Genomic DNA, 14,855 nt, shown 5'->3' on the forward strand with positions numbered 1-14,855 from the left:
ACAACAACAAAAAAAACTGCAAGTAGTGTTCTACCTGTGATCTTCTACCCATTCTCTGGGTTCTATTCCTTGCCTCAAGCGTTATTAAGTCTCTTCCCCCATGTATGAGGTCCTCACTCTATACAAACAGTTCTGATACCAAACATTAGTACATTTTGACATGGATTATTTCCCATAAATAAAGGACAGAAAACTTGTCACTAAATTATTTTGTCATTTGACAATAGCAGATGATAAATAGACAAATGGATACATAGATACAGATAGAATTTTTCTGAACCATCTGAAAGTGAGTGCCAGATATTTCCTAACAAGTGTACTATAGGGAAGGAAAAACTAATTTTCCCTTTAGGGGAGGAAAAACTAATTTTTCCTTTATCCCTCTAGGTTCCTTGCTGAGATCCTTCTATAATAAAAGATTAACAGGAGAAAAAGAAACAAAATTTAATAACATGTATACCTCCTGTGTACATGGGGGAGACCCAGGAAAACTGAATAACTCCATGAAATGACCCAGTCCACTACCTTAAATACTAACTCCAGCTAAAAATAGATGTTGGGATGTGGTAGAGCCAGTAATAGGAGACTAACAGGAAAAGCTCACTAAACAAGTGTAGGATTTGTATGCTTTTTACCTTAATGTTCTTGAGATTTAGTTATCCTTCTCTTTCTCCTACAAAGAAATAAACACACTTAAAAATGGAAATCTCCTTTTTGAATGTAAGTGTCTACTTTGTTTTCCAAGTTTTTCTTATTTCTACTATTTAAAAAAAATAAACAGCATAAAATCCTATGCCAAAGAGACATATTTTGAGGTGGCAAGTTCTACTCTCTTTTAACATTCTCCAATGAAATCATAATAAAAGTAAAGAAAGAAATAGTAAAGAAATTTACTATTGTTATACAGTTATCCAATATTCAGTCCCTATTTAAGTTTCTATAGTTTCCCAAGTATGTTTTTGACAGTTGTTATTCCTTAATCCACACACCAATTATGTTTTGTGTATTTTGTTATGCCTCTTTGCTTTTTTTCTAGTCTAGATCACTGTTTCCACTTTATTTTGTCTTTAATAGCAATGACATTTTTTAAAGAGTCTGGATAAGGTTTTGTATTTAGGAAGCCACTTAATTTAGGTTCATTTCCATTATTTTCCTCATGTTAGGCACAGAGTAAATGTTTCTGGTAAAAATACTATGTAGGGATGTTTCTTCCCTCAGAACATACCATTAGTAGATGTATGATGTTAATCTGATTAATCTGTTATAAAATGCTAACTTTATTTCAAAATACTTAAATTTTAGAGAGGGATATACAATGATTTGCTAGATATTGCTAAATTGCCTTAAAAATTGTAGACCAATTAACTTCACATCAGAAGTGTATGGGAGTTCAACTTTGAGATCATTCCTTGTAAAAACTGTTTGTCAGACTCTTTTTATGCCTATAGTATGTGTGGAAGTGATACTTCATTTTGTTAAAAAGAACTTATTTAATTTCTGATGGGAAATAGTGTCTTTCTAATCATACAAATGGCTATTCAAAGATATTCTGAAGTATCTCCTACTGAGTATTTTCCTTATATCATTTGCTAAATTTTCCATTGAATGGGTTGTATTTTTCTTACTTACTTTCAAAGATCCATTATATTTAATTAAAACTAACATTTTATCTAATTTCATTATATTCAAATAACATCATTTCAAATATCTTCTCTCTGTACACAACTGATCTTTTAACATTCTGCATGCTGCTTTTGCTATTTTCATTGTTATAGCTATGATAATGTTCAACACTGGTAATAGTTTCTTCTCCTTGACTTTATTTATTTTGCGTTGCAAGTGCCATAGGTATTCTTGCCCCTTTATTTTTTTCCTATAAATATTACTATATTATGAGTCTAGTTTCTTGAAATATGCTATTTGATTATTTACTGGAAATTACTTGAGGTTTGAGAAAATGTTGGTTTTTCTGGTATATCTTCAATTCATATTTTTCTTTTTTCTGGTAAGGAAAAATTTTCATTTGTCTGAGGTCCACATTCTCTGTATATAAGAATCACTAGGAAATCAAGAATATATGTACTTTAATTCTTTCTGTCATTATGAGTTTAAATAATGAATTTGTCTCAAACTTGGCCAGTGGAAACAAATGTGACTGGTTTTTGTGTCCTTTTGACACATCAATATGAATTTTTGAATCTGTTTTCTGACTCAGCATGATGTTTTAGATTCAACTTATACTTGCCATGCCCAGACCTGAAATAAGCCATTTTTGCAGAAACTGTGCTCCTCTTAAGAAGTGATTTTTGGAATAAAAAACTGATCTATCTATATCTATATCTATATCTATATCTATATCTATATCTATCTATATCTATATATATAGTTTTTTTCTTAGAAAGAAACTAAGTTAATTGCAAGATTTTTAAGATGATTTTGTTTTGAGAATATATCCACCTAAGTATATAGTCTCATAAATTAATTGGATGTTATTTATACACACACATACTTATTTCCACTGAGGTGTGACAGATCATTTCAATACAAGGAGCTAGGAAATACATTTCTTAAAAAAGTTTATACTGATACCAAAATTCCAATATGTTATTATAAAGTTTTTATTTCTTCATTTTCTATTTCTAGCTTCCTTCTCTTATAGTAAGAAAATTGACTTTCAAGAACCTTATATTTATTTACTAAACCATATTTTACACAGAAAACAGTTTGAGATCTACTATACCAATTTTACTACCAACATGAAATAAACTAAGTTAATTGCAGGATTTTTAAAAAGATTTTATTTATTTATTTATTCTTGAGAGACACACAGAGAGAGAGAGGCAGAGACACAGGCAGAGGGAGAAGCAGGCTCCATGCAGGTAGCCTGATGTGGGACTCCATCCTGGGTCTCCAGAATCAGGCCCTGGCCTGAAGGTGGCATTAAACCGCTGAGCCACCCAGGCTGCCCTAATTACAGGATTTTTAAGATATTTTGTTCTTAGAATATATCCACCTAAATGCATAGTCTCAAAAATTAATTTGATGTTATTTTCTTCTTTGTGTTTATTGAAAGTATTAGGGTTATTTTTGTCTGTATTCAAATTTTAAAATTACTTCATATTTGTTGATATAATTTTTTAAAAGTTTTATTTGTTTATTTGAGAGAGAGAGAGAGAAGAGAGAGAGAGTCTGAGGGCATGAGAGTGGGGTAAGGGGGAGAGGGAGAAAGAAGATCTTACGCAGTTTCCCTGCTCGCACAGAGCCCCACACCAGGCTCAGTCTCACCAATCCTGAGATCATGACCTAATCTCACCAATCCTGAGATCATGACCTAAACTGAAATCAAGGATTAACTAATTGAGCCACCCAGGCACCCCTAATTATTTTTAAGATGGAGGATATTAACATTTTTCAAAAGCTAAAACTACATAAAGATCTTGTAGTTTTGTTATGCATTGCTAAATTTCCCTTCATGGCAGTTGTACCATTTGCAGTCATATCAGGGAGTGCACAGCTTCTAGCAGACTCTTTTAACACAGTGTGTTGTCAAGCATCTAATATTGCCAAGCTGAGAGATGAGATACTGAATAAATTCTCATATACTTTTCAGTTCTATTAATATCTTTTAAATACCTATTCAAGATATTTCCGTATTTATTATTAGATTATTTATTTTTGTCTTACTGATTTGTAGAAGTTAATTATATATTCTACATAAAATTTTTATAGACTATATATTGTGAATATATTTTACAAATTTTATAAGCAAACATTCTTAACTTTATTGAGTCCTAGTCATCAGTCTTTACTTTAATGAATAATATGCTTTTTATTCTTTATAATAAATTTTTGTCCTCCTAAAAACATGAGGATATTATCCTATAATTTCTTCTATAAGCCTTACTATCTTATTTTTATATTTTTATGTATTTCTATTAAATATTTTTTAATATTTAGGTTATGCTTACTTTTCATGCTTAGGTATTTAGATTTTGTACAGTGTGAGATAGGGGTAAGAATTTATAATTTTCTAAGAGGGAATTTTAGAAAATTTAGAAAAAATTTAGAAAAAAAAAATATTTTGCCAATTGAATTGTAGTCAAGCCCTTTCCTGAACCCTATTTTCCTCTTTTTTTGTTTTTCAAGAATGTTTTAGTTACTTTGCATCACTTACATATTCACAGAAATTTTAGAATATGTGTCAATTTCCACAAAAAATAAAAACTATAAATGTAAATCTATTACTTTGAAAATTTGTAAATACTTCATTTTATGAAATCTCCAATTTTATTATAAAAAACTAGCAATTTTTTCCCATTCAATCTATCTATATTTATTGACAACTATGCACACAACTAATCTTGGAATACTCTGTTTTCTTTGTCTATACAATTTTTCTATTTTTTATCATAATCTTTCATTACTTAATATTTGATTTTAACAATTCTTTTTGAAAATCATTGTATTATATCTAATTTCTAAAATATTATTGCTCATAAATTTTCAGTGGGTTAACCATTAATTGTAATTCTTTAATCAATGACTTTTTGTTTATTATTGTTTATGATAATCCCATGTCCCATGTTAACTGTTTTTCCAAACTTCTTGTTATTTAGTATCCCAAATAGATATTTCTGTATCTTTTGTTCCTTTATATACTTAAAATATATTTAATGCTTTTTCAGCACATCAACATGCTTACCTTGAAATAAAAAATGAAGTACATTTTCTTTTTTTTTCTTTTTTGAGTCTTGTTTTGAGGAAGAAGTATAAAAAATTATTATAAGGTAAAATATCCATTCATTAGATGCTTATAGGATTTGTAGCTGATTGTCATATATCATAAAATTCCAAATACGTAAAATTAATTCAGAATGTTAAAATTAAGCTTTTTAATATTTACAGTAAATTTTTATTCTTACTTTAATAGACTGAGGACTATTTTTTGAATAGCATATTGGAATTGAAAATCTAATCAAATATATTCTGTCTTTAGTTAAATATCCTGGGTTGATATCTATTTAATTGTTAGTTAAATCAACTAATGATATTATGACATATCTGATCATATTAAGCTTTCTATAAAAAAACAGTGATAACTATATATATATATAAAACTATGTCACAGATACCTAGAGAATTGAGAACATCTAAAACAAATATATTTTTTAATATATAAGATCTACCATTATCAGACTGGTTAATGACTCCAAGTAGATTTGGTATTAGTGTTTCTTTCTCTTCTTAATGAGGTAACAAACAATGCATATATACACACATGCATGTGTATGTATGTGTGGTATTTTAAAATTTTTGTATTAATTCTTTTTGTGCTTCACTTGGTTCCTTTTGTGTTTGATCCCCTTTGTAAAGGTCTTTATGTATTATCTGGCCCTCTCTATATATGATGAACTATGTATTCTAATTGTAATTTTAAACAGGAAATTGAACCTTAAAATTATTTTTCCAACTGTATCTCTGAACTGATTTAATTCAAAGTAATTACAGTGTTAGTCATTTATTAATCTCAGGTATTTATATGAGCTATTTTAAAAATACTCACTTAGAAAACATAGTTCACACTCAGTAAGCTTGAGATCCAGTCAATGACTAGGACAGAATATCTAATTGCAAATTTGAATTAACTGCACATAAGTGCTGAGAAGCCATAAACAAAGATGTGACTGATTATGAGTTATGTTAATTATAAAAGATTTATTTGACTATTCTTTCCATCTTAAGCTGAACTTTCTTTTATTAAGATAGAGTTGGCATATAATATTATATTAGTTTCAGATAGATTTGACATTTGTATGCATTGCAAAATGGTCACTGCAGTAAGTCTAGTTATCATCTGTCACCTTAAAAATTAAAATTAATACAATGTTATTGACTATATTCCTCATGCTGTACTTTACATTCCCATGAATTATTTATTCCTAGAAGTTTGAACTTCTTAATCCCCTTCACCCATTTTGCCTAGCCCCACTCCTTTACCACCAATGCTGTATTGAATGAAAAGTGAGAATAGTGGGCATCCATTTCTTGTTCCTGATTTTAGAGGAAAAGGCTTTAGCTTTTTACCATCAAGGATGATATTAGCTGTGGATTTGTCATATATGGCCTTAATTATGTTGAGGTACATTTTCTTTATTCCTGCTTTGTTGAGAGTTGTTATCATAAGTGGATGTTGAATCTTGTCAAATGCCTTTTTTGCATCTGAGACGATCATATGATTTTTATCTTTTATTTTGTTAATGTGGTATTTCACACTGATTCATAGACATTGAACCATCCTTGCATCCCTGATATAAATGCCACTTGATCATGATGTATGATCCTTTTAATGAATTGTTGGATTTAATTTTTTTTTTAAAGATTTTATTTATTTATTCATGAGAGACAGAGAGAGAGAGAGAGAGAGAAAAAAAAGAGAGAGAGAGAGGCAGAGACACAGGCAGAGTGAAAAGCAGACTCCATGCAGGGAGCCTGACCTGGGACTTGATCCCCGTACTCCAGGATCAGGCCCTGGGCTGAAGGCAGTGGTAAAACACTGAGCCTCCTGGGCTGCCCAGTTTGTAATTATTTTGTTGGGGATTTTTGCACCAGTATTCATCAGGGATAATGGCCTGTAATTTTATAAAATTTTATTTATTTGAGAAAGAGAGAGAGAGCACGAGCAGGAGGAGGTGGCAGAGGGAGAGGGAGAAGCAGACTCTCTTTTGAACAGGGAGCCCAACTATCAGATCAATTCCAGGATCCCAGGATCATGACTTCAAAGGCATACGTTTAACCAACTGAGCCACACAGGCACCCCTGTAGTATTCTTTTCTTATTATTTCCTTCTCTGGTTTTGGAATCAGGGTAATGCTAGTTTTGTAAAATAAGCTCAGAGACTTTCTCAAATCTTCAATTTTTTGGAAAAATTTGAGAAGGATATTAACTCTTTTTTAAATGTTTCATAGAATTCACCAGTGAAGCTGTCTGGTCCGGTTTGTTTGCTGAGAGCTTTTGTTTACCGATTCAATCTTCTTACTAGTAATCTATCAATTCAGATTCTCTATTTCTTTCTGATTTAGTCTTGGAAGATTGTATATTTCTAGGACTTTATCCATTTCTTCTAAGATGTCCAGTATTTTTGGAGTATAATTGTTCATAGTAGTCCCTTAGGATCCTTCATATTTCTTTGGTATCAATTGTAACTTCTCCTCTTTCATTTCTGGTGTTGTTTATTTGAACCCTCCTTTTTATTCTTGGTGAATCTAGGTAGATAAGTTTGTCACTTTTATCTTTCCAAAGAACCAGCTCTTTCATTGATCTTTCATATGACCATTTTTAATATTTTTCTTTTATAACCACTCATATTTATTTACTTTTTACTATTATCTTCAGGCTTTGTTTGCTCTTTTTCTTTTTTTTTTTTTAATTTTTTTTTGTTTGCTCTTTTTCTAGAGCCTTTAGGTTTAAAGTTAAAATCTTTGATATTTCTCTTATTTCTTGAAGTAGGCCTATATTACTATGAACTTTCCTTTTAGAACTGCTTTTCCTGATTCCCATAGATATCGTTATGGCCTATTTTCATTTTCTTCAGGTACTTTTGTTTCTCTTTTGATTTCTTCTGTGACCTAGTAGTTGTTTAGTAACAATGTTTTAAAGATATTCATATATTTGTATTTTTCCATTTTTTTCCTCTTATAATAGATTTCTAGTTTTATACCATTGTCAGAAAAGATGCTTGGTATGATTTCAATCTTCTTTAATTTATTGAGTTTCATTTTGTAGGCCTAATATGTGATCTCTCCTGGAGAATGTTCCATGTGCACTTGAGAAGAATGTGTATTTAACTGCTTTGGATGGAATGTTCTATATATATCTGTTAAGTCTATGTGGTCTAATGTGTCTGATGTTTCCTTATTGATTTTCTGTCTGGATGATCTGTCCATTGATGTAAGTGGGGTTGAAAGTTCCCTACTATTACTGTATCACTGTCAATTCCTGCCTTTAGGTCTGTTAATATTTGTTTTATATATTTTTGGTGCTTCTATGTTGAGTGCAGATATATTTACAAATATTATATCTTCTTGATGGATTGATCCCTTTACCATTACATTATATAATGCACTCTTCTAATTCAGTCTTTATTTTGAAGTCTGTTTTTGTTTTTTATTTTTCCCTAATATAGTACAGCTATACCAAGTCTCTTTTAATTTCTATTTGCATGGAATATTTTTCTTTTCCATACCTTCACTTTCAGTGTATGTGTGTACTTACTTCTGAAGTAAATCTTTTACAGGCAGTATATAGATGTGTCTTCTCAAAGAAATTAATTCTGCCACTTTGTCTTTTGATTGGAGCATTTAATCCATTTATATTTAAAGTATGTATTAATAGGTATGTATTTATTGCCATTTTGTTAATGGATTTGGCTGATTTCATTGTTCCTCTCTGTTCCTTTTTCTCTCTTCCCTTATGGTATGATGACTTTCTTTAGCAATATGCTTAGGTTGCTTTACTATTTTATTTTTTTGTATTTAAGTTTTTCCTTGTTACCATGAGATTTGTATATATCATCCAATATACAAAACAGTCTGCTTTAAGTCAATAGTAACTTAGATGGAATACCTTCCAAAACTCTTTATTTTTTCATGTTTTTTTTAATAATAAATTTATTTTTTATTGGTGTTCAATTTGCCAACATACAGAATAACACCCAGTGCTCATCCCGTCAAGTGCCGCCCTCAGTACCCGTCACCCATTCACCCCCCACCCCCCGCCCTCCTCCCCTTCCACCACCCCTAGTTCGTTTCCCAGAGTTAGGAGTCTTTATGTTCTGTCTCCCTTTCTGATATTTCCTACCCATTTCTTCTCCCTTCCCTTCTATTCCCTTTAACTATTATTTATATTCCCCAAATGAATGAGACCATATAATGTCTGTCCTTCTCAGATTGACTTATTTCACTCAGCATAATACACCAGTTCCATCCACGTTGAAGCAAATGGTGGGTATTTGTCATTTCTAATGGCTGAGTATCGCTTCTTGGCCTTTTGGCTAAGATCAAGTGTAGTATTTGTTTCATGTTTTTCATGTCACTTTTTACATTCTTTTATTTTGTGATCCCTTAATTATTTATGTATGGTAGTTAATGTTACTACTTTGGTCTTTTAACCTTCTTAGTAGCTTTATAAGTAATTAATCCAATGCCTTTACTATATGTTTACCTTTTTTTAGTGAGATTTTTCTTTTCTTTTTTTCTTCTTAATTGGCAACATTTCTTTTCAGCTTGAAGAAATCCTTTTAGTATTTCGTATAAGGCTAGTTTAATACTGATCAACTTTAATTTTTGCTTGTCTGGAAAACTCATTTTCTTTTTTGTAAGTCTGAATGATATCCTTACTAGATTAAATATTCTGGGTTGAAAGATTTTTTTTTTTTTCCCAACACTTTGAATATGTCATGCCACTCTCTCTGGCTTGCAAAATTTCTCCTGAAATATCTGCTTATAGTCTTATGGGGTTTCTCTTGTACATAACAATTTGTTTTTCTCTTATTACTTTTAAGATTCTTTAAGTTTTGGCATTTTAATTATAGTGTGCCTCTCTTTGGGTTCATCTTGTTTAGGACACCCTGGGATTCTTGGATGTCAATGTTTGTTTCCTTCCTTAGGTTAGGGAAGTTTTCAGCCATTATTTCTTCAAATAAGATTTGTACCTGTTGGGATCTCTGGGTGGCACAGCGGTTTAACGCCTGCCTTTGGCCCAGGGTGCGATCCGGAGACCGGGATCGAATCCCACGTCAGGCTCCCGGTGCATGGAGCCTGCTTCTCCCTCTGCCAATGTCTCTGCCTCTCTCTCTCTCTCTCTCTGTGTGACTATCATAAATAAATAAAAAAAAAAAAAAAGATTTGTGCCTGTCCTTCTTTCTTTCTTGCTTGCTTGCTTTCTTTCTTTTTCTTTCTGTCTGACTGTCTGTCTGGGATCCCTATAATGCAAATGTTGTTCCACTTGATACTGCCACAAAGGTCCCTTAGGTTATCTTCATTTCTTAATATTATTATTTGTTTCTTTTTGCTGCCTTATCTGGGGAGTCCTATTGCTTTATCTTTTTGTTCACTGATCTATATGTCTACTTTATCCAGTCTGTTGTTGAAGCCCTCTAATGTATTTTTCAGTTTAGTTATTGAACTCTTCAGTTCTGTGACTTTTTTGGTATTTCCTTATGTTTTCTCATTGTTGGATTTCTCACTGTATTCATCCATTCTTCTTCTAAGTTCAGTGAGCATCTTTATGACTATTACTTTGAATTCTTTATCATATAGATAACTTATCTCTGTATCATTAGGATCCTTTTTCTTTCTTTTTTTTTTTTTTTACATTTTTTAAATTTAAATACAATTCACCAAAATATAGTATAACAACCAGTGCTCATCCCATCAAGTGCCCTCCTCAGTGCCATTAGGATCCTTCATGAGGTTTTGTTGTATTCTTTTGTTTGGAACATAATCTCCTTGCCTCCTGATTTTGTTTATCTCTTTGTGTTTATTTCTCTGTATTAGGTGAAATAGCTACCTCTCCTAGTCTTGAAGAAGTAGCTTTGTATAGGTAACGATCCCTCTTGTTTAACTTTGCACTACCTCTTGTCTTTCAAACCTTCGAGATTGTTTGAACCATATGATTTATTCTTGATATAATCTTATTATTGAGGGTATGTCAAGATCTGTCAGTGATCCAAAGAGAGGAATCTCATTTAGCAACTACTTTCAGGTTGTTTGGAAACAAGACCCTCAGGCAGCAGCTTGTGAAGTATGCAAATATGTACTGTCCTGTGAGGCCACAGTTGTAATCTTTGTTGGCCTCCATGTCAGGAAGTCTGAAGGCAACCCCTGGGTAATAGTTGCAAAATCAAAGCTCCAGACAAGCATATAAGCTCCTTTTTGAGAAGTCTTGCCAGGCTGTAGTAAGGCCAAGTGTGTATGCAAGAATGGTGTCTCACTGCTTCTGTTTCCTGGAAGTGCCTCCTTAGACTTTATATGTATGTGAAACCTGAAGCCTGGCTGAAACTCCAGGCTAAGTGAATAGGATGTTCATGGGAAAACTTGGGTGTTGTTTTAGTCTGCTCTCCATGGAACCCTCTAGAGCAGTGAATTGCAGAGAGATGTCTTTCTGATTATTATAGTCTCAAGGAACTCCAGAATGCCATACTCTTGGCCTCCAGGGCCATGTGATGGAGGGGTATCCTCTGTGTAGATTGTGCATGCTTTCTGGCTTTAGCAAAGAGCTGGAGAGTATAGTATTCAGGACAAGCTCACTGGCTGCAAAAGGCACTAGGAGAATATATTCTTGTCTGTGTGTGCCCCTGTGCTTCAGCAATGTAATTAGAGGGAGCTTTGTGTGCATAAACCTGCATTAGGTTGGAAGTGGGAGAATGCTGCAAATGCTCATGCTTACCAGCTCCAGCCAGGGAAAGAAGAACACTTAAATTGCTCATGCTCTCTGGTCTCAGTAAGTGCTACAACCACTTGTGCCAACCCATCCAGGTGGTGAGAGGGTGCTGAATTTGAATTCACCAGCCTGTGCTGACAGGCTATATGGAAAGTACCACAATGGCATTTGCCAGTGTCTCTGTCTCTGAGAAGCATTTCAACAGTTTCTCCCTCCTCTAGCCAATGCCCCCAGATCAGAAAATGAATCTCCTTCACTTATAATCTAGGAGCCTTTCAGATTGCTTTTTTTTTTTTTTTTTTGCTGGATCCTGGGGTAAATGAGACCAAATGCAAGCCCTCCAACAAAGGAATTGGTTTTTCTATAGCACTTTGGAACCCTTGGACACAAGGCTCATTGGTTTTCCAAGCCAGATATTCTGAGGGCTCATCTTTCTAGTGTAGATACCAGTCAGTGTTGATTGCCAACCTCTTATTTTTCTCAAAGAAGCATCTCTCTGGTGTGGTCCCTCCCTTTGTATGTTGCCACTTGGGCAAGGAAGTTGTGAGACCATGTCTCTGCCTATTCTACCCTTATGGGTATGACTCTTTTGTGGAAAGCATTTCATCTTGTTTTCAGATTTTTTTCAGAGGGACATTTCCTCCATATGTAGCTATAGATTGGTGTGTCTATGAGATGAGATGAGTTCAGGATGTTTCTGTACCACCATCTTAGATGCCCCCAAGCTTTATTTTTTAAACTGTTTTTTTCCCCTTTTACATCTTGTTATCTGACAAAATGGTAAGACCTTCAAGGCAATGAGTGTCCTATTTTCCTTCAAACCTCTTCATCAAAATACACCACCTTATATCCTATAATAGCTAAGTTTTACTCTTCTCTTCCAAAACAATGCTGCTCCATCTCTCTTTTAATTAGTGATTTCACTGGCATCTATTTCTGAGGCTTTCCCCAAACTAGATTACTAGATTTCATGTTGGAATAACCTGCTTGCACTGTTCATCTCTCAGCTTTATTTATCTAAGAAGACTTCATATATATATATATATATCCTTCAAAAATGCCCTTTTCTCCATTATTTTCTGTGGTTACTATCGATGTTTCTTCAACCACATACCCTGATGCAATAACATAATTGCAATTATGTTATTGCATTATGCAATAACATAATTTTCTTTAGATGTATTTTCTTCTTTTCTTTTTAATGCATATTCTCATGGTACACAATTTAAGGAGGGGATATGGAAGTTTAACAGGGAAAGGTTTTTATTTGACTAAATCAAAGATAATTTGGAAATTCTACAGCATATTAAAATCCTGCATCCTAAACAAAAAGTAAACAGAATATAAGATTTGGACTTATGAGTAGCAGGCACACTGTGATAGCTACCAATATATGGACATGATCCCACACAGCAGGAGGATTGCTCAGTGGAAGGACTTAGGCAGAAAGCCAATGGAATTATTGATGGCTTCTACTGAGCATCTTAATACCAAAGGTACTTGGATAAGTGCTTTCCAGGTCAAGATTTTTGAACATAAAGTAGTTTACATCATTATAAATATACAATAGTTACACATAGATCAATAAAGTCAAAGAATCTCATTAAACAGTTGTTACCTTGAGAAAAACAACAATCTTAGAGAAAAGGATATCTCCTTGGTAAAAGACTATAGATTTTTCATTTACAAAGAATTATCCTGTCAACAAGTCAGCTTATTCCTATAAGGACTTTGTCTTTGTTGAGGATATCCTGGAGTGTGCGCCTTTTTCTCCAGACCACCTCAAGGCCTCTGGTAAGGGCTACTCTTTTCTCTCTTCTCCACACCAAGTGACTCCAGATTAGAGAATTGGGGTAGTTAATAATGAAATTAAATATTGCAAATAGAAGAGATGATAAGTACTTACATTTTAAATTGTACTAAGGAAAAGGATATTGTATACATATAATGATTTTTGTCCTATCTTTATTCCATATTGTCATGTATTCCAGCTGAGATTCTGTGTGAATGAGGAGTAGACCTAAGACAAATTAGGCAGCTTTAGCTGTCATTTCATAGGCTTTTCATTCAAGACTGATGTCTGACTTCGAGAATTTGGGTAACAAGAGGAATTTTGAAGGAACCCTGCCAAAATGGTCATAAATACCAGACAAGGAAATTGGTGACTAGAAAGGGCCAATAGAAAAAGGAGCTGGTTTCCATCACCTCTTTTCCTTCAGGCCATGAATAGAGACTGTGGGAGCAAGACCAAAGAACCCTAGTTTAACTGTTTCCTTTATTTTTGCCCTACTTAATGCCTTTTCCCCTGTTTAACACTCAGAAAACAGCTTGGTATGCTTAGAGCTACAAACTGACCCTTGCAACCCTGGCTTCTCAGCAGGCTCTAAACCCCAAGAACTAAACCCAGGAAATGGCCTCATTACTGCCTAATGAATAATGAAAGTTCTGCACTCTATAGAAACAGCTGAGTAATTTTTTCTAAGACATTTTCTAAGATATTTGTCCATCTAGTACAGTAGAACACAAATTCAACCTGTCATGGTACATTCAAAACACATAAATATCATACCTACATTTGTACGTATATATCATACATCTATCATCTATCCATCTAGCTATCTATCTGGACTTCTTGATTCCAAAGCTAATAAAATTCCCAAAAGGCTCATTTGTACAAATAAAGACAGCCAGAAATATTTCTCCTTCTGGAGCAAAAGAGCTGAACAATAATTGTCAGTTCCAGGATAATTATTCATTTACATCTTCAGAGATGATTAGACTAGGAGTGGTAGGCAACTACAGGGAAGAGTATTTACTAGAAGAAGCATCTCAGTCTCTGTGTTAATGTGCTAAACAACCAGAAGTGTAGGTAGACAAAGAGCAACTGCTTCAGTTGCTCTCCTTGAACACTTTCTTCATGTATACAGCCATTTAATAATTCTTAAAGATGATATCTTGACATTATAGCTATTAGCACTTTGATTTGAAGACATCAATGGTCACAGTGTGAAAACCAGACCAAGAGACAAGCAGAGAAGGTAGACTTGGGGTGCTCACATTGCTGTTAACTCACCAACAAATGTGAAGTTTCACTCCCAGGTTTGCTACTCCATACCCCATCCTACTCTCCATAAATAATAGAATCTGGCTATACCTCCAAACACAACATTTATATCATGCAGCACTCATACATCCCTGTTAAAGCAGGAGAAAAGCCCCCACCCTTTCATAGGTTATCTTTGGCAAACTCATTATTCCACAGAACAATGTAAATTATTCTCTAAAACAGCTGAAGAAAGCCATCATGATAAGCAGGCTGGGGCACATCTGTCTCTGCAGAGCTGAAATTGTTACTGCTGAGTGAGTGTTCTGTTTTCTCCTCACATCATTGCACCCAATGAGCACAGCCCCCAGAT

General features: G+C 33.5%; 1 pseudogene; it reads left to right on the top strand.

Annotated features, from left to right (window-relative positions):
- Window positions 1-9,029: 9,029 nt before the first annotated feature.
- On the top strand, window positions 9,030-9,105 carry LOC140637452 (U2 spliceosomal RNA; annotated as a pseudogene).
- The last annotated feature ends 5,750 nt before the right edge of the window (window positions 9,106-14,855 follow it).

Source organism: Canis lupus, chromosome 7 (assembly GCF_048164855.1).
Source record: "Canis lupus baileyi chromosome 7, mCanLup2.hap1, whole genome shotgun sequence".
In the NCBI taxonomy this organism is placed as follows: Eukaryota; Metazoa; Chordata; class Mammalia; order Carnivora; family Canidae; genus Canis; species Canis lupus.